Source organism: Myodes glareolus, chromosome 2 (genome assembly GCF_982192425.1).
Source record: "Myodes glareolus chromosome 2, mMyoGla1.1, whole genome shotgun sequence".
NCBI classification, from domain to species: Eukaryota; Metazoa; Chordata; class Mammalia; order Rodentia; family Cricetidae; genus Myodes; species Myodes glareolus.
The window spans coordinates 120,877,530-120,897,070 of NC_142027.1; the positions used below are offsets into that span (position 1 = coordinate 120,877,530).

General features: G+C 44.6%; 1 long non-coding RNA gene across 1 annotated transcript; it reads right to left on the reverse strand.

Moving 5' to 3' along the window:
- Positions 1-166: 166 nt before the first annotated feature.
- On the reverse strand, positions 167-19,219 carry LOC148123151 (uncharacterized). Its single transcript, XR_015735328.1, has 3 exons — positions 19,052-19,219; positions 18,839-18,941; positions 167-769 (listed from the first exon to the last, which is right to left on the reverse strand). It is a non-coding gene; the product is annotated as an uncharacterized LOC148123151 (long non-coding RNA).
- Between the last annotated feature and the right edge of the window lie 322 nt (positions 19,220-19,541).

The following is a 19,541-nucleotide window of genomic DNA, read 5'->3' on the forward strand; positions in this document are numbered from 1 at the left end:
TTTCCATTTCCTCTGAGTCACTCCCTGGAGCAGTTGCAGGATTTACTCATGTGCATCGCTGTCTGTAAACTTTCCTGCCGTTCATGTTGGAAGATGTGTGTTGTTATGTGCTCAAGTTTATTCTCTTTTTTTTTCTTTTTCTTTTTCTTTTTCTTTTCTTTCTTTCTTTTTTTTAGTTTTTTTCTTTTTTTTCAAGACAGGGTTTCTCTATAGCTTTGGAGCCTGTCCTGGAACTAGCTCCTGTAGACCAGGCTGGACTCGAACTCACAGAGATCCACCTGTCTCTGCCTCTCAAGTGCTGGGATAAAAGGCAAGTACCACCACTGCCCGGCAAGTTTATTCTTTTTAATTCTGTCATATGTGTGTGTCCATTAACTGCAACTATTGTATATTTCACCTCATTTATCAATCTTAATAATCAGAAATTAGAATTGAGATTTTTTAAATAACTTCCATCCCTTTAATTAGATTTGAAATGCATAGGATGATAAATATTTATTTGCCCATTATAACATCCATGTTATTTCCTGCTTTTTTTCTGCACCAGGTTTACAAGGGGCAACATGATACTGGAGAAAGTAGAGATCACGATTTGTTCAGGAGGGCGCAGTTGCTGGGTAACCCATCACTCCAAGCAGAATTGCACAAGTCATTGGCCTGTTTCCAGGCTGCGGGTCTTGATATAAAGCTAGGGTCGCCTTTCTGACTGCAGGCTGAGGCATCTGTAGGTCAGCTCTGTGCGATCTCACACCATCGTGTAACAAACAACCTGAAATAGCAAATGGAAAAGGCAATTATGCGGATCACAGATCTACCCATCATATTTTTCAGAATCCAATTAGCCAATGCAAATCACACAGAGAAAAGCAAATCAAGACTATACCGCCCATCAGATGGTCCAGTATAGATGCTTGGATAAATCCAAACATCGATTCAGTGAGGGGTTGTCTACTTTTTACTCCAGATAGGAGCAGGAAACCATGAAATGGCTTAATACTTGAAAAGCAACACTAATTCATAGAAATGTGTGTACAAGAGATGTTAAAATTGGGCTGATATTTATGAAATAGGTGAGATACTAAGACGGGTAGAAAGAAAGCGTGAATGAGTACGTTATAAAAAAAGTGCTATGAAAACCTTCAAAATGCGCAAAGAGACGTCTTGCCAGATCACAACAGACTGGAATGATTCCTGGCTCCTTTACACATCTTTTCCTACAACGTAAATAAGCAGATTTCTCTGTGACTAAAATATTTTCGTTCCTGAGCTGTGAATGAGATGTTTTCATTTCAAACTTCTTTATTGGAAATGACGGTATGATAAAAACTTAATTAATCAGCACACAGCATCGGGGGCTGGCACATGGCCATTAGCTGTGCTCGTATTCCTAGGGTGGTGAGGGAGGGGAGAAGGCTGAACAACCAGATGCAGGTTTTCCTGCCCTCTTTTGTTGCATGTTTGCATAAGTAGCTGCCACCTGTGGGAACAGATACAGTGAACCCACCCAGAATCTTTTGTGGTTTGTAATATTACATACTAGGCTAAGATGGATTAATTTTTGTTTTCTTCTTCTATTTCTGTATATATGTATGTATGTATGTATTGTTGTGTATTTTTGCATGTATGTATGATCTAATGCACATATTTGGCATCCAGAGGTTGATGACACTGCCCTTCTAGTGTGTTCTTTGAGAGAAGGTCTCTTAATCAAACTCAAAGATCCTCAAAATGTCTACACTTCTAGTCAGCTTGCTCTGGGGATCTCCCAGCTGGCTCTGCCTTCTGATGCTGGAGTTTCAATCCGGACACCAGACACACGCACACCTGGCAGGTGTGTGGGTTTCTGGGGTCTGAATGTGGGTCCTCTCATTTGCTCAGCAAGTGCTTTAGTCACCGAGTCGTCTCCTCACGTCCCCAAAGAGGCTTCTTAGAACCATCTAGTAACAATGGCTTCACTGTCTACTCTTGAGTCTGCACTCAACCTTCTCTGGGTGGGTTTGGGCTAAGCTGGAACCCTAAGAGTGGACCCTGAGTCAAAGTTCCATTCATCTCTCTAGAGCAGCGGTTCTCAACCTTCCTAATGCTGCGACCCTTTAATACAGTTCCCCTGGTTGAGGTGACCCCCATCATAAAATTATTTTCATGCTGCTTCATAACTATAATCTTGTTACTGTTATGAATCATAATGTAAATATCTGATATATAGGATATCTGATACACAACCCCTGTGAAAAGGTCAATCGACTCCCAGAGGGTTCATGACCCACAGGTTGAGAACCACTGTTCTGGAGCCTCTCATAGATCACTCAGTGTCCTCTACAGTGCTCGCTGTTCCTACAGGGTACATGGCTGGGGACAGCACACGTAGTCATAGGAACAGGTGGGGCAAAGTGTTTGACAGGGGTCCCATACAGATGGGAACTCATGCTTTTGTTAAGGGCTGATGTCAATCACCTACAAAAGAGGTCATTTTTACTCCAGTCCTTACTTTTATTACACCCAAATGCTGGCCTCTACCTCAGCCAACCGAGAGGGTTTTCCACAACAGGACATTGAAGAATTGCATTGATCTCTGTATTCATGGACAGAACTGTTATTCAAGCACACACAAAAAACTCACATGGACACTATAATAATTAATATTGGCTGAGAGCCTATTTTATGGCAGCTGGAGGTCTGGAAAGATGATTTAAAGTGTTTACTCCATGGGGAGGACCAGAGTTCAAATCCCCAGACACCTAGGTGAATGCCAAAGGGTGTGGTGGTTCATCTGTGATCCAGTCTGGAAAGGTGGAGACTGGTGATTCCCAGAACAAGCTAACTAGTGAGGCTGACAGTATCAGTGAGCTCTGGGTTTGATTACGAGACCTTGACTACTTGAATAAGATGGCAGAATGATTGACGAAGATCCCTGACATGAGGCTGGAGAGATGGCTCAGTGGTTGAGAGCACTGGCTGCTCTTCCAGAGGTCCTGAGTTCACTTCCCAGCAACCACATGGTGGCTCACAACCATCTCTAATGAGATCTGGCACACTCCTCTGGCGTGTGGGCATACATGGAGGCAGAATGTTGTATACAAAATAAATAAATAAATCTTTAAAAGGAAAAGAGTTTTTTTCTACAAAAAAAAAATCCCTGACATTAACCTCAGGCCTCAATGCATACACAAATACACACACACACACACACACACACACACACACACACACACGGGCACCCGCCAACATGCATACGACACACACATGCTAGTCGCATGCAACATACACACAGTAAAACACAATTTATGGAGTCTCTCTGTCAAGTCATCTCAAATACCCTTGGAGGTAGGTCCTGCTTTCTTCCTACACACTCCACAAATATAAGAACTAGGTTGACAGAAACAAGGTTCCCACAGGGAAGCAGCTCACTAAAGCAGTGAATACCCAGGCCATGGTTCAGGGAACTCATAGTCCTGTCTGCCCGCATATCCCAGCACTCCACTAGCAAAGTGTGAAAAACAACTGCCTTCTGGGGAAAGGAAAGGATCAATCAAGAGCAGAAATGAAAATCATATACTGTTCTAACCTATAAAATTAGAAAAAATACAGAGAAAACAAACCAGTGAAGCTACAGGGCAAAGACCACAGGGTCATATTTCTGTGCTTCAATATAAGTGAGATGCATGCAGCAGAGAGGCAGAGAGGCGTCCGCATGCCGTCGCTGCTTGTCACTGGTGAGTAGCTGCACTCCAGCAATGCTGAGCTTCACCCGACCCACGCCCCTCCAACAAGGCTCTCTTTGCATCCCCTTTCCAATCCTTTGGCTTACTATAAAAGTAGGAATCAGGCTGTGTCCACATTTTCTCACGGCTGCTGTGTGACACTTTCACTGGACAGAGAGAAATAAAGTTCCCCTGTCCCTGCTTCTCCATCTCTTGGGTGAATAATGAGATCAGAATCCACTAGCCACTGCCCTGAGACCTCAAATCCCATCAGACACAGCGATAAGTGAAAAGAGACTTGTCAGGGGCTATGTGTTCTCTAAAGTGTCTTCTCTTCCCTCCCGGGGTCCACTGACTGACCTCACTGTCTTGTCTCTGATGTAGTCAGATGTGTAACATCAGTGATTCTGTATATTAGATTCTTTTGGTCTTCAGTAAGTGTTGAATCATAAAAATCCATCACCTTATTGTGACATCTCTGTTACTTACAATTTCAAAAATTAAAAGCAGAGGAAGGGGAGAGAGGGGGAGGGGAGAAGAGGGGAGGATGAGAAAGAGACAGAGAGGGAGAGGGAGAGAGAGAGAGAGAGAGAGAGAGAGAGAGAGAGAGAGAGAGAGAGAGCAGAGACTCCACAACCGTTTTTATTTAAGAGCAGAAAATAAATAGAATAGAATTGTCTCCGGTTGTGCGGCTCCTGTCAGACACAACACACTGAACGTCACCAGGGGCTCTTTGGGACCAGCTAGAATATCACCTCATCAAATAAGAAGCCTTCCTTCCATCTGAGAAGCATGATTGGATATTAATTTCTGAGTCCACATTTGACCATAAAGATTTATAGAAACAATCTCTGTCAGACCTGTGTGTATGGAGGAGCGGTTGCTCCTCAGGAGGCTGTCCATCTTGGTTTTGTGACAGGGTCTCTCACTGGGCTGGAACTTACAGTTTACATAGAATGGAGGGCAAGTGAGCCCCAGGGTCCACCTGTCGCCAGGCCTGGCATCTGGCATCATCCAGCACGGCACCTGGATGGTTCACACTGGTCTGGAGCTGAAGGACAAGTCCTCAAGGCAGCATCTCACCTCTAAGTCTCCTGACTTGCTGGCCCCAAAGCCCATCTCTTGTCTCTTCAGAATCTCTAGATGCTGGCCATTGTGGAGAGATACAAGATCTAAGAAGACCCAGGTACTTCCTTGATCTACAGGTTGTTGTCTTTCCCCCAAATAAGAACTTCCGGCTTTTAAAGGCATGGAGACTTTTATACAAAGTACTCATTATCATTTGTCAGAAACTATGTCCGCATTTCTCAGCATAAAAGATTAAAAAATGCTTCTACATTTGTTGATCAAAGCGGACAACAGAGAGAAGCCTGTGTTTGTACCCGGCTCGAGTGCCACCGCACTCGATCCCTTAGGACCTGCACTGAGATTAGTAGGCCATTAGTAACTTCTGCACAGAAACCGCCTGTAATGTTTCATTTTATCTCTTTAAAGACCATTAATTAGGTATCTTTCCCTCTCTAGACTCCACACTAAACCCGTAAAATACGCGATCATAATTTAAAATGCACGTGTGTGCATGTATGCTCCTGTACGTGCCACGACCTGTGGAGGTCTGAGAACATCCCCTTCATTGTTACTTCTCACCACACAACTTGACTGAGAGAGGGTCTCTTTGCAAGACCCAGGAGCTTGGGGCTATTCTCCTGTCTCCATCTATCATCTCACAACAGGAGCACTGTAATTACAGAGGTTTACTTGCCTGTCTGGCTTTCCATGACTGCTGGGGATCTGAACTCAGGTCCTCATGATTGCATGGTGAGTGCTTTACCCACTGAGCCTTCGCCCCTGCCTCACAAGGTCATTTTTAATAACTAGAGCAGATTATATAGGGCACTGAGACTCATAAGCGTTGGCACCAAGTGTCACATGAACAGGATTTGAACCAGCTGAATCTGATTGCGGCCTTCCTGATTTCTTAAGTGTATGTCACCTTTCAGGCCTGTGGACAAGTCTGCAACATACCTGAAATTTGTACAACTGGGATATTTTTTTCTTTGGAAGTTATAAGTAACCTATATTTTGAATGAATCATGTACACACACACACACACACACACACACACACACACACACACACAAACCCCACAGGTTTTTCTGCACAATTAGTTTGGAAATCTTTGTGAATGGGGACAACCTTCCTATTTTACTCCAAAAACATATTTATCTTTCCCATTTTATTCACTGGCCAAGGGAAACCTCACAGTTCACAGCCAGTGTCCCCAGTTCTGGAAGAGCAGCCAGTCTCACGTGTGGGACCACCTGCCACTGTCTCCCTGTTGAGACCTCACCAAGGTTATGGCCATTCTTGGTGCCAACAGCCAGTGAAAGCAGGAGGGGTTTTCAGATGTCAAACTGTCATCCCCTTCTCTGGACATCCTACCTCCCTCCTTCCCCCAACTCTCAGCAAGTTCAGTGACCCTGCCTGATTTTCCTCTTGGAAATAGCAGCATGAAATTTGTGTGTTCAAATCAAGAGTTCAAGATGAGACTAATCAACAAAGGTAATTTTTTAAAGGTTATCCTTGACCTCAAATTTCAGAAAGCCATGTGGGGCTACGCAGCCATTTGCCTAGACAAAGGTTTTGTTGTTGTTGTTGTTGTTGTTGTTTTAAGGGGGATTTTTTAACTTGCTTTTCTGTGACTTCAGCATCTTCCCCTTGCTTGGGGAAATACATTTGAGAAGAGGAGAAATAGTCACAAACATTTCCTTTGATCAGTAGTCCCCAGGGCTGGAGTCTAATAGTCTCAGATCACCTTGGAGAATTCACTCTCACTTCTCTGGAATTCTGTTCTGGTCTCACCTACCTGGAGGGCACCAGAGACCTAGAGTCTCCAGCATCTGAATGAATTGTGGCCCAAGTTAGATGGGAACTGGCTGGCTTTTTGATGTGTTATTCACCAAAGGAATTGTAAATATATAAAACCAAGGAGTTGGAAAAATGTCACTTTGCCTGTGAGAATGTCCCATAGCAACCAGCACACTAGAAAATAGCCAGATCTGAAGATGCGGATGATAGGAAATGTGAGTGAAAGCTTCTAGAAAAATCTTCACCTTACACTACATCGCCTGCAAGGCCGATTAACTGGTAAGGAGGCGTGATGACTCGGTGGGGAAAGGAACTAGCTACACAAGGCTGAAAACCTGAGTTCCATCCCCTCATCCCACATCAAGGTGAAAGGAGTGAACCAAGCCTGCAGGGCTGTTCGCCAACACCCATATGCATGACATAGCATGTCCACATGCTTACAGGCATGTGGGTGCACATGTGCAATACACATGCACACACAATAATAATAGTAATAATGATGATGATGATGATGATTAATGATAAACACAAAACTAAGGAAAAGTAACTTCAGGGATGGAGATTGGAACAGTGCATGTACACAACCTAATAGGAAACTGCCTTGGGGTCCCTTTGCCCCTCCCACAAATAGTCACTCCCTGCCCACCTCTGTGTTATCTTGGGACTAAGAATAAAACCTTTGGGATGTGTTAACGAAGTAAACCACCAGCTTCCATCAGTCAAAAGTCTGAGTCTCATCAGACAGCATCTGAGGCCTCAAGAGAGATCTCCCCGCTTGGCTGTAACTGCCTTTGACACTTCCATCAATGCCCTTGTCTTCTCCTTTTTTGTTTATTACTTTATTTCATTTTTTTATTTTTCTTTCTTTTTATTGCTACAGAAACATGAAACTGAAAGCTGCTTGTACGTTGGAACATGGAATTGGGGGTAACCTGCATCCGTGTTCCCCAGTTGTAATCACTGATATTTGGCTTCAGAATAAACCCTCTCTCGTACTGCTTGCAGTGAAAACTGTTTTGTGTGTGGATAAGAAGAATCGAAAACTTCTACTTTTTGAACCTCATACAGAAAATGTCTGGCAGCCTCTGACTGAGCTGAAGGTACACACGTGCTTTGACTCGGAAGCCCATGTGTAGATACATTTAACTGCACACAAGGAGACACATAAACCATGACTGCTTAAGAAATTACCCATCTCACCTGCCTGGGAAGAGCAATGTCCCTGCCAGGGTCTCAACAGCTGACTGATGCTTGCCTGGCCTTTGAGTTTGCTTGTTTGCCCAGTTTCTTCCCTTCTCCTCCCTAATCGCATGGCTCTCATCTTCGTTTTGCACATTTCCTACTAGTGAGCGTTTAAAACATTTTAAATTAAGACCCTCTCTGTCCTTCTGGCCCAGTGCACTGGGTCCTTACATTCAACAGCCTTTAGAATTCTTATCAGAGTGTTCCAGGCAGCTTGTACATTATATTCTATTAGAGCAAACCCGCCCAAAGTTGTCAGAATTCAGAGACTGCAGGATCTGTGGGACACTTTTGTTAGGAATATATTCATAGATTCGCTTTACTAGTCATCAGACACGTCCCACGAGGCTATGTTTAACATCTCATTTGGTAACATAATTCAACAAAAAACGGTAAAAATAGGTAATATTTATTCATACGGCAGGGTGAATTTTGTGGGGATATTAGATAGACACATGCTGGCTTCTCTACATTTGAACACACACACAAGGTCAAACGAAGAAATGGAAATAACAAAAGAAGGGTGAGACAGAAATGAGAGAACTCCTAACTATGTGAGTTTCTTACATAAAAGTTCTCTTTTCTTATGCAATCCTTCTTATCCCTTCTAAAAATAACGAGAATATTGTTCTCATAAAATACAACAACCACCATCTGTGCTCTCCGTACAAATTTAAAATCTCATCCCTTGATCCAAAAGTTTGAAAAATGTGCATCCCCTTAGCTCCACAGATGTTTGGGAGAGACCCAGGCTGCGATTTCTGCAGAGGCCAAGAGGTGCAGTGGGGTCCTCTGTGATACTGGGGCCCAGAAGAAATGGATGTCTAGGGTGGTCCACCCTTAGCCTGGTCCCATCAGCATCCACTCACCACCTACCTTCAGCTTCTCTCCACACCTCATCCTCTGCGTTCACGAGCCTGCTGGACTCTGGTAACTAAGACCCCATGGGGCATGGTAAAGAATATAAGAAACTGCACCAGGAGGCGCTCCTGGAGGGGGAGCCACTTACAGTTGAAGGCTGTTCATGGAAGGAGAGTGATTTTTCTTTGGTTGTGACCACTACTGGGGTGGCCATTCCCTGACAGGTGATCCCACACCCATGCACATACTGGTAGAATTAACTACACTCAATGATAAATCTTTTTAAAGAGAAGGTGAAGTGGGGAGTAAGGGGTAGCAAAGGTGTTAGGGGGTTCTTGGGAGGGTGGAAAGAGGAGCAAATAGGATCAAAATGCTCTGGGCTGGAGAGACGGTTTGGTGGTTAAGAGTGCATACTCCTTTGGCAGGAGACTCTTGTTCTGCTCATAGCACACATATCAGTGGCTCACAATATTCTGCAACTCAAACTGCAGGGGATCCCATACCCTCTTGTCTCTGCAAAAACCTGCATTTGCATGGCATAAACACACACACACACACACACACAGACACACACACACACACACACACAAATATTTCAAAGAAAGAAAATACATCAGATTCATAAGGCAAGTTCACAGTTGAGTTGGAACTGAGAAAGTCTCGTTCTTGGACTCACATTGTAGACACAATAAAAGAAAGGCCATAACCACAGTGACAGAGACAGGTGTCAAGCTAGATATGATATGCCGCTGGCCTTGGGGGATCATGGCTGTGCTTTTTTGTTGCTGTTATTTTTGTTAGTGAAGAGTAGCTTTACAGAAGCTTTTCAGTTTCAGGAGGTCCCATATTAATTGTTTCCCTCAGTGTCTGTGCTGCTGGGGTTATATTTAGGAAGTGGTCTCCTACCTAGGATAGCCAATGCAATCCTTTACACTAAAGGAGCTTCTGGAGGCATCACAATCCCTGACTTCAAACTCTACTACAAAGCTCAAGTCCAAATGGATCAAAAACCTCAACATAAAGTCAACCACACTGAACCTCATAGAAGAAAAAGTGGGAAATACACTTGAACACATTGACACAGGAGACCACTTCCTCAATTAACTTTTTTTTATTATTTCAGAAAATAAGAATGACAATAACATTGAATTTCAGGGGATGTTACAAGCTTTGGGCACACAATACACAGGTTCTTAGATGGGGCCCTGGAATGTGTCAACTGCCTGAGAAATCACAATGGCCTTTATTTCTCCAAGAGCAATTCCCACACGCACTCCCCAGAGATCACACAATCAGTCTCGCTGGCCTCCGCCTTGAGAAGTGTTTTGCCACCCCTTGAAGTCTTTGAGCTCTAACCACCTTCCCTACAGTTCTGATGCAGGCTGGAGGAGCTAATGATACTCTTGAGTAGGGCTGCAGACGGAGATGCCCTCTGCGTCACAACATTTCAAAGGAAGACGAAATGTATCCCAGCTGGACCTACACTGTAGTAGGCTTATGGGAAACGTGATAACCGTTGTCTGGTCTGTAAGGTGCCAGCTCTTGGGGCTGGAAAGACTGCTCAGCAGTTAGGAGCACTTAGCTGCTCTCCCAGAGGACCTGAGTTTGGCTTCCAGGACCTGTGTCAGGTGACTCACAACTACCTATAACTCCAGCTCCAGGGTATCTGATAGCTCTGGCCTCGAATACACACACACACACACACACACACACACACACACACACACACACACACACACATACTTAAAATAATAAAAATAAAATATTTTCTAAAATATTTTTTAAAAGATATCAACTCTCTCTGGATAAGGTGAATCTGTGTCTAGAGTCCCCCAATCATATGGGTATCACAGGGACTTAAGGAGCTCTTAAAATGCAGGATTATGTGCTCAATGGGGGCCAAGACACTAGAGGAGTCAGTTTAGCTCAATGGTCATCGAAAGAACCATGTTCAGAGCAGGGAGATGTTGAGATGCAATGTATCAGGATTTATCAAACTCATCATGATTGTTTGGCAAGCAGGTCAATTACACAGATGTCCAGCCATGATACCCGGAAATCCTTATTCAGATTCTCTGGGGCAGAAAAGTCCAACCTCTCCATCTCCTCAGGCCTTCAGAGTATCTTGAAGCTATTTACTTGGGTTGGCATCCTAGAGAGAAACAGAGTCCCTGTCACCATATCTTTCCTTCCCCCAAGGAAAGTGACACACAGTAGCATCTGGCATTTGTCAGACATTCTGAGATATTCCAGCCCTGGGAAACAGAGACACTTTTAAGGGGTGTGATTAATGACAACTATGAAGATATATCTAATTTGGATTCCCAAACAAATTAGTCTCTGTGATAAATTCACCACAAAGAGAACGAGAAGGATCTGAAGTCAGCAACTCTTCTGGGCAGCTGAGGGCTGGTGTAATGTACACTATCTCAAAAACAAGACTCATAAGGCTCAGGAAGATTCCAGAAATGAACTTTGAGGGAGTCCAGGGCAGAACAAAGGAGTCCTCCTTCTGTGCCATTAGCGCAGGTCATACCAACCTAGTCATCAGCGATTCCAGGTTCTGGTTTATGAAAGTGAACCATCTGGAAAGGAAATTTGTAAATGCTTAGCACACAAACCTGCAAGGAGGAAACAAAGCGTGATGCAGTAGTGATCCCAGGTCTGAGAGCATTTGATGTTGGGAGGCTGAGCCCAAAGCAGATGGGACTTTCTCAAACACAAACCTTTGTTTAGCAGAGATGGCATCCTAGTTTGCTTCCTGCTACTCTGATAATAGCCATGACCAAAAACAGCTTGGAGAAGAAAAGGTTCGTTAGGATTTCACAGCCCCATCACAATCCATTCCGAAGGGAAGTCAGGGTAGGGACCTGGAGGCAGGAGCTGATGCAGAGACTATGGAGGAACGCTGCTTACTGGCTTGCTTGGCTTGCTTTCCTATAGCACCTAGGACCAGCTACCCAAATACAGCACCACCACAATGAGCTGGATTCCCCCTTCCCTGTATCAATCACTATAATCAAGAAACGGTCCCAGCCACATGTCCATAGGCCAATCTCATAAAGGCTCCCCCACACACATACCAAAGACAGAGCGTCACTGTGTAGCCCTGGCTGTCCTTGAACTCACAGAGATCCACCTGCCTTTGCCTCCCAAGTGCTGGGTTTAAAGTATGCACCACTACTGCCCAGCTAAAGGCATTTTTCTTAAATTAAGGGTCCCTCCTGCCAGACAACTCAAGTTGACAAACAAACAAACAAACAAAACAAGAAAACTAACCAGCATAGTTTATGGCTTCCTCTTGTTTAAGGACTGATCTTATTTTATCTACCTATGAAAGATGAATGAAGTTCTAAGATACACTTGTAGTCCCAGCACTTAGAGGTAGGAAGCTGAGGCAGGAAGGGTGCAAGTACAAGACCAATCTTAAGCTACATAGCAAGACCCTCTTTCCACAAAATACTGTAAGGTGTAATAATATAAAACCTTATCAGGAACATCAATGAAATAAGACACATGTATTTACTAAAATGAGCCACACAAATGCAATGCTACCAATAGAAGCAAGTAGATATTTCATAGAAATTATTCCATTTATGCAGTTTTTTTGAATCAAACAAAATAGTTTGAAGTGAAAATACTTTGTTTGTGCTATGTTCAAACATCCTGTTGGTGTTCTTTAAATATAATTTCAAACACGAGTAAGCACAATACCTACCTATAAAATTCCTAAAAACAAACAAAAAACAAAATAAATTAAAAAAACAGAAACACACAGGAACGACAGGCACTGGGTATGACTGTGATTCATCTAATGAAGCAGTGATGGGTATGACCACTGAGGGCCATGGTGGCACAAGTAATATTTTATTTCTTAAGCATTGTAGTCGGCACATATATTGGTCTTCACTCTTTTCTTACATGTCACATTTTTGTATTATAAAAGAAGCAGGTTTATGGACTCACTCATAAGTGGCTTTTAGACATAAAGCAAAGAAAACCAGCCTACAATTCACAATCACAGAGAACCTAGACAACAATGAGGACCCTAAGAGAGACATACATGGATCTAATCTACATGGTTAGTAGACAAAGACAAGATCTCCTAAGTAAATTGGGAGCATGGGGACCATGGGAGAGGGTAGAAGAGAAATGGAGAGGACGGGAGGAGAGAAGATTTAAATGTATAGCTCAATAAAATCAACAAAAAATTTAAAAAGAAGCAGGTTTAGGCTCACAATCAGATAGCTACAGTCCATAACTGTCCTGCAGACATTCTATGCCACGGATTCCAGATGCCCCATCCCCAACTTTTTGTCCAAACCTCACCAGCATCTGAGACTTGCAGAAAAAAATGCTGGGATTTCTGCCCTGGACCCTTTGCTCCCATCAGTTTCACATTCCCAGTCTTAAATATGTTTTTCTGGTCACAATCCTAACCAAAATGGCAAAGAAAGCCATGCCTAAGGAATGTGAATATAAGCATATTCTATTCAAACTAGTTCCTGAGGCCAGGACCATAGTCAGCATTCAAGGGCTTCTGTTTCTTTTCTTGTGAGGCATTTTTACCTTCGAAATAGGTTATTTTAGGCTTTTACCCAAAATGACTGTATCTCCCATAGTGGAGTTCTAAGATTGAATCTTGCTCATTCCTGTAACTTAATCTCTTGAGAGTCTCCCCTTTGTATTGTCAAATTGAAGGCATCTTTCAGTTCTCAGTCCTTGGAAGGGAAAGCCTGTAGCTGTGGAAAAATGAAAATGAACTGTATTTTCTGGTGTCTTTGAAATAAAAATGTACCAGCTACTTTTGCAGAGGACCTGAGTTCAGTTCTCAGTACCCACATGGTGGCTCACAACCATCCGCAACTCCAGTTTCTTGGGATTCGATGCCCTCTTCTGGTGTCGTCAGGTACTACAAGTCATGGCTAGCATACACACATGCTCGTAAAATAAAAATTAATAAATCTTTTTTAAAGCAGTCCTTTCTGAGCTTAGTGGTTTGTGTCAATAATCCCAGCACTTGAGATGCTGAATCAGGAGGATTGCTATGAATCTGAGGCAAACCAGGGCTCTCTGGTCTATATATTGATTTCTAGACAAATTGAAACTATACAGTGAGACATTACCCATCCCTCCCCCTGACAAAAAAAGCAGTTCTTAAAAGTGATTGAAATCCCATATAATTAAATGTTACTAGAAATCACCTATGGTGTTAGAACAGCAGTGGATGGGTCAATTAATAACTGTGTGTGTGTGTGTGTGTGTGTGTGTGTGAGAGAGAGAGAGAGGGGGGGGGGGGAGAACAGTTCACAAAAGAAGGAACATGTGGAGAACCTCAGAGGATTTCTCTATCCAGAGAGAGGACAGCTGCGTGATTTTTCCACAGTGAAACCATGATCAATTCCTGTCTTGATGTGAATTGAAAACTGAACTGTAGGTCAGTTCAAAAGGATTTTCTCTCACAATGGAGGCTTTCAGTTTCCACGTTATCTTAATGGCTGGTTCTATATCATCTGAGGTTACTTTAGTAAGTGTGGTGTAGTGTTATTTTATGTGATAACAGTCTATGGCCAGCATGTAATATTGGGGAAACCTCGCGGCTTTGTATTTAAAGGCTGGCTTGAGTCCTGAGGCTCCCTTATGGAAAATGGGATCTCTGCATGTCCCCTATGACAGCTCTCAGATAGCTAAAGTCCTGGCAAGGCACATCTCTATATGCTGACGATGGTCCCTTGGTACTCAATCACCAAAGCGGACAGAAAGCAGAATTACGAACGGGACCCCTGGAAACTGCCTAGGTCGTCAAGTCGTTGACAAACGAGCAATATAAAATCTGAACTGTGTTGAGCTTCATTTAGTTTGAAATGTCATATCAACAGTGAAAGACTCTGCGTGACCCATAATTAACCCTGAGAAAAGTTGCCAAGCTACAAATGGGTTTAAAGTGTTATCTGCCTAAATAATCGTAGGCAGTGTGCTGAAACACGGTTTTACTTCTTGTCTGTCACTGGCTGCTTTCTGCGGGCAGCCATGGCCCAAGCCCGGTTCTTAACTCTTGCATTTAATTTTAATTTTCTTTTTAAAGACAGGGTATCATGAAGCCCGGAATGGCCTCGAACTCTCTGTAAAGGGATGACCTTGAATTTCCGATCCCCCAATGGGCAGCGGTTTATGCCAGACTTGCACGGAGCCCCAGGCTTTGTGCTATGCAGTTGTTCTGGCACCTGATCTTCAGTCCCCTCTGTGGGTAAAGTGGGACAGACTTCTGAACCTTCGCCTACCTTGGGTCTTGTTTACCTTTGGCTGAGAATCCAGCATCCAAAAAACCTGAGGGCAGAAAGGTTGGTAAGGGGTGGAGGCGGCAGTGCCTCCCACAGACATTTGTTTCCAGGTCTCCAGAAAATGTTTCAAGAGGTGAACAGCTGAGGGCTGAAATGATGGCTCCACAAGCCAAGAACACTTGCTGCTCTGGCAGACGACCAGTTCCATTCCCAGCACCCACATGGTGGCTCATGGTAGTCTGTAACGCCCTGCGCATCTGTGGCACACATAAAATCATGAAAGCAGACACACCCACACACCCATAAATAAAATAGTCTTTTTCAAAAAGATAAATATTTGCTGTGAAGCAGAACAGGAATCTGGGAGCAACCCAAGCTATCCACTGATAGCCACAGAGCATCAGGACAGGGAGGAGCAACCTCAGGACTGCTGGCTTGCTCACAGGTTTCAGAGCCCAGAGAGGTTTTCCCTACACAGTCCTGCTCTTGGGACGGTCTTGATAGGGGGAGCTATGTGTAGTTGAAAAGCTTCTCTGGAAACCCCTGTATGGAGTTCACACCTGCGTCTCATTGGGCAGGCTCATCGGGTGCCCACACAGCCTGCTGTGACATGTGTTTGCTTTTTGTTAAGCTTGCTGTGTTGGCACAGGAACACAACCAGGGCTGTGTCCTCAGTAATAACATACAGGGACAATCACATGGTGTTATGTTGGTCAGATTGCTGCCCACTTAATTCCACAACTGGAATTTACCAGAAGAATAGAAGCACAGACTGCATACATGAAAACTTAGACACAAAGAGTTGTAGCAATTTTAATCATAATACCCAAACCTAGAAACAATCTAAATGCTTATGATAGGATAAATAAATAACCTTCAATAACTACTCAACAGTAAAATGCTAGTCAACTGTGAAAAGGGGAGTGAATTTCCAGTTCACACCATGATTTTGGTCTGGTGGTTAATATTGATTGGCAGCTTCATAGGATGCAGAATGGCGTAGGAGACAAACCCCCAGCTGTCTGTAAAGGGTTTCCTAGATGAGGCTGGCTGAGACAGGAAAGCCCACCCTGATGTTGTGTGTCACCATCTAATACGCTGGAGTCCTGAACCAAATCAAAGGGAGAAAGCGAGCCGGGCACCAGCATCCATCACCCTCTTCCTTCTGACTGTGACTGTCATGTGACCCGCTGCCTCATGCTCCTGCTGCATTGGCCTCCATGGCGTGATGAGAGCCCAAATCAGATCCTCCAGGCTGGAGAGATGGCTCAAAGGTTGAGCCCCCTTACTGTTCTTTCTGAGAACCAGAGCTTGGTTCCCAACCCCCACATGGGTGCCTCGCAAATGCCTGTCACACCAGCTCCAGAGGGTCTGGTGTCTCTGTCCAATGCCCTCTTCTGACCTCTGCAGTCACCAGACCTCCGCAGGCACCTGCAAACGTGTGTACACGGCCACATACATGAACACATGCACGTAGTTTAAAATAATAAATCTTTTAAAATAAAAAGAAACCCTCATTATTCCTTAATTTGCCTTTGCCATGAGATGTTATCACAGCAGTGGGAAAAGAGAGTAGGTGTATGGGTAAGCCTGAAATTGTTTCCAACAGATATTTGCTTATTTTCAGTTCATGCAGTCTAAAAGTCAGGACACAAAGTGTCAGGTTTCATGGCAGATTGCCCATGCACCTTCCTCACTATATCTGACTTATTTACCCCCTCCATCATCACCCCTCCCTCCTCATGTCGGTCTCCTTCCTCCTCAACACCAAATAGCCCCTCCTTCTGTGCCTTGTCACCTGAATCCCCCAGCTCCTCACCTCCACACACACTTCCCTTTCATACTCCTGCCTCCACCAGTCTCTGTCTCTGTCTTTGTCTCTGCCCCTCCCCACACACACACCTCCAGATTCTGCATAAGAGAAAACAGCTTGTTTCCCACCTGACAACACTTGCACAGTAAAAGAAGTTAGACAGCTCTAGTATGATCCTAGCAAGAAAGAAAAAAATCTAATTCCGATGGCCAGAAACCAAAGCAAATGTTTCTGTGGGAGGTGAGGCTGTGTCACGTGTGGGAGAACACTGATGGGGGATGGGATGCTCTGTGCTTTGCTGTGACGGCAGCTTTGCTGGAGGAAGGACTACATATCCACATGCATTTAATCTCTACAGAGTTGATTTTAAAGTATACCTATGATTTGACAAACAGAATAGATACATCTTCTCCAAATAGAACTCTGTACCCCACCCCCGCTCTTCCCAGAGAGCAGTTGGAGCCTTCAACCAATCATCCTTCCTTCACTCCTGGTCTCTCAATGTAGCTAAAACCTTTAAAAAGGGGACCTAGGGGCTTCAGAGATGGTTCAGTTGTTACGAGCACCGGCTACTTTTACAGAGAACCCAAGTTCAGTGCCTGGCACCCACATGACAGTTCACAATATCTGTAACTCTAGTTCCAGGGGATCATCTGGTGCCCTCTTCTGGCCTATCTGGGTACCAGGAATACATGAGGTGCACAGACATATACACTTATACACATAAAACACTCATACACACATTAATTACCCTTAAAAATCAAAATAAGTTCTGTTCCTAAATCACCTCATGGTCTAAGATTCCATAACTCCAGCCATTACATCCACCCTCTAGCTACTAAGAAATAATGAAGACTGCACAACCCCCCACACAGACATGTTAAGAACACACCAAGAAAATTTGAGCACCCAGGAGCCACACCCTACAGAAGAAAAAGGAGGAGAAGGAAGAAGAAGAAGGAGGAGGAAGAGGAGGAGGAGGAGGAGGAGGAGGAGGAGGAGGAGGAGGAGGAGGAGGAGGAGGAGAAGCTAGGATGTTCAGTCATATTCTGAGACTAGAAATCAAATTGTCTGTGCCTGAGGCAGGCCAGAGATAAATGGGGGGGGGGTGTTGGCAGTGCTAGCTCCAGTGTTACTGGCCTGTCAGTGTATGCCCCAGCCCATCTCCCTCTTCCTTCTCTCCAATGCCAGGGATTTTCCAGTTGTCCCGCCCCCACCCCTTACAACTTGTCTCTCCACCTGGGTGGGTCTCTCTGCTCCAACTTCAGCCTTGTGTGCCCAGCCCTTTCAGTATACTATCCGTTTGTATCGCTTTATTCTTCATGAGCTCAGAGAAATCTTTCTTCAAAAGGGGGAAGGAAGGAAAGAAGGATATATATACATACATATACATACATACATATATAGAGAGAGGGGGGGAGTCCAACTGCAAACCTAAAGCCCTATCTAACCGGGTGTTGTGAAAATCTTCCACCTAAAGGAGGATTCTCGGGTGTGCCTAATGACTTTACTGAGTCAAAACAACTTTTCAGCATCACTAGACTTCTCAGGGTATTTAAAACTTTTCTTCAGGAATCGACACAGAATGATTTGGAAGGCAGAGAATGTGGTTCTTTGTCCTGAACCTGAAGGGAGCGTGTGTGGGGCAGGAAAGAGTTCCCCAGGCCACCTGCGGGGAACTCCAACCCCTGCTTGTTAGAGTCGCCGAGAACTTCATAAAGACTAGAATGACAGACAGCCGGTCTAGCTTAGAAAGTGCCAGTGTCCCCAGTCAGACCCTTAATTTCCCTTAACACTCGGGTATGGAGGTGGGATGGAGTGACAGGCTTCCAGGAATAGGACTTTGTGGGAAGTTCAGCTCCTTCTTAGTCCGACCAGGAGGACAGAGATGGGTGGGGCCGGGCCCCAGGTGCTGAGAACAGGAGCCTGGGATTTGATCCTTCCCCTTCCCAGAGTTACAGTGCGACTGACGTTAGGTCAGGAAACCAAATGAATAAAATGGGAAAAAAAAAAGGGCTTTTCCTTAGACACAGCTCATGATGCTGAAGCAGCCACGTTGCGCAGGGACTCACCATTGAGTGAAACATCCCAGTAAGGAGAAAGGATGCGATCAGCTTCCCCACCTCCGCTGTTACTCCCTTCCCTGTCGATCTCCAGTCTGCACCTAGGACACACCTATAGAGCCCGACACATTTCCAAAACTGAGGCAACCATCTTGCTATTTTCTTTTTGCAGAAAGAAAGAGGATCCCTAAGGTCCTGAGCCGACCCTGTCCCCGCACTCACCCCGCCTGCACCTCACACTGCAGTTCCCTAGGCAGCCTTGGCTCCAGGATGCACCCAGACAACTTTCCCAGCCTCTTCTGAGCTCGCGCTCTCAGGTTCCGTCCATTCCAGCCCTCTCACCCTGTATCCTCCCCGAGGTTCGCTGCTCCTTGTGATTTCAGCAACCAGTTCTGGAGACACAGTTCCCCAACCCCCCACCCCCTGCCGCCCGACACACACACACACACACACACACACACACACACACACACACACTACACGACTTGCTGTACATAAAGTACAACAGGACTGAGCATCTTTCCAGGTGAAGGAGGAGGTTCCCACAGCCAGGAGGATGTCCCCGCCTCCCAATCAAAAACTGCAAAGACAGGCAGGCTAGAGACTCTCTTACATCATCTACACTCTCAGCAGCCAGGATCCCTAGGGGTCTGAGCTCCAGTACTAGGGAACTATCTTTAGGCCACACACTGCTAGGGACAGGGGAAGAAAA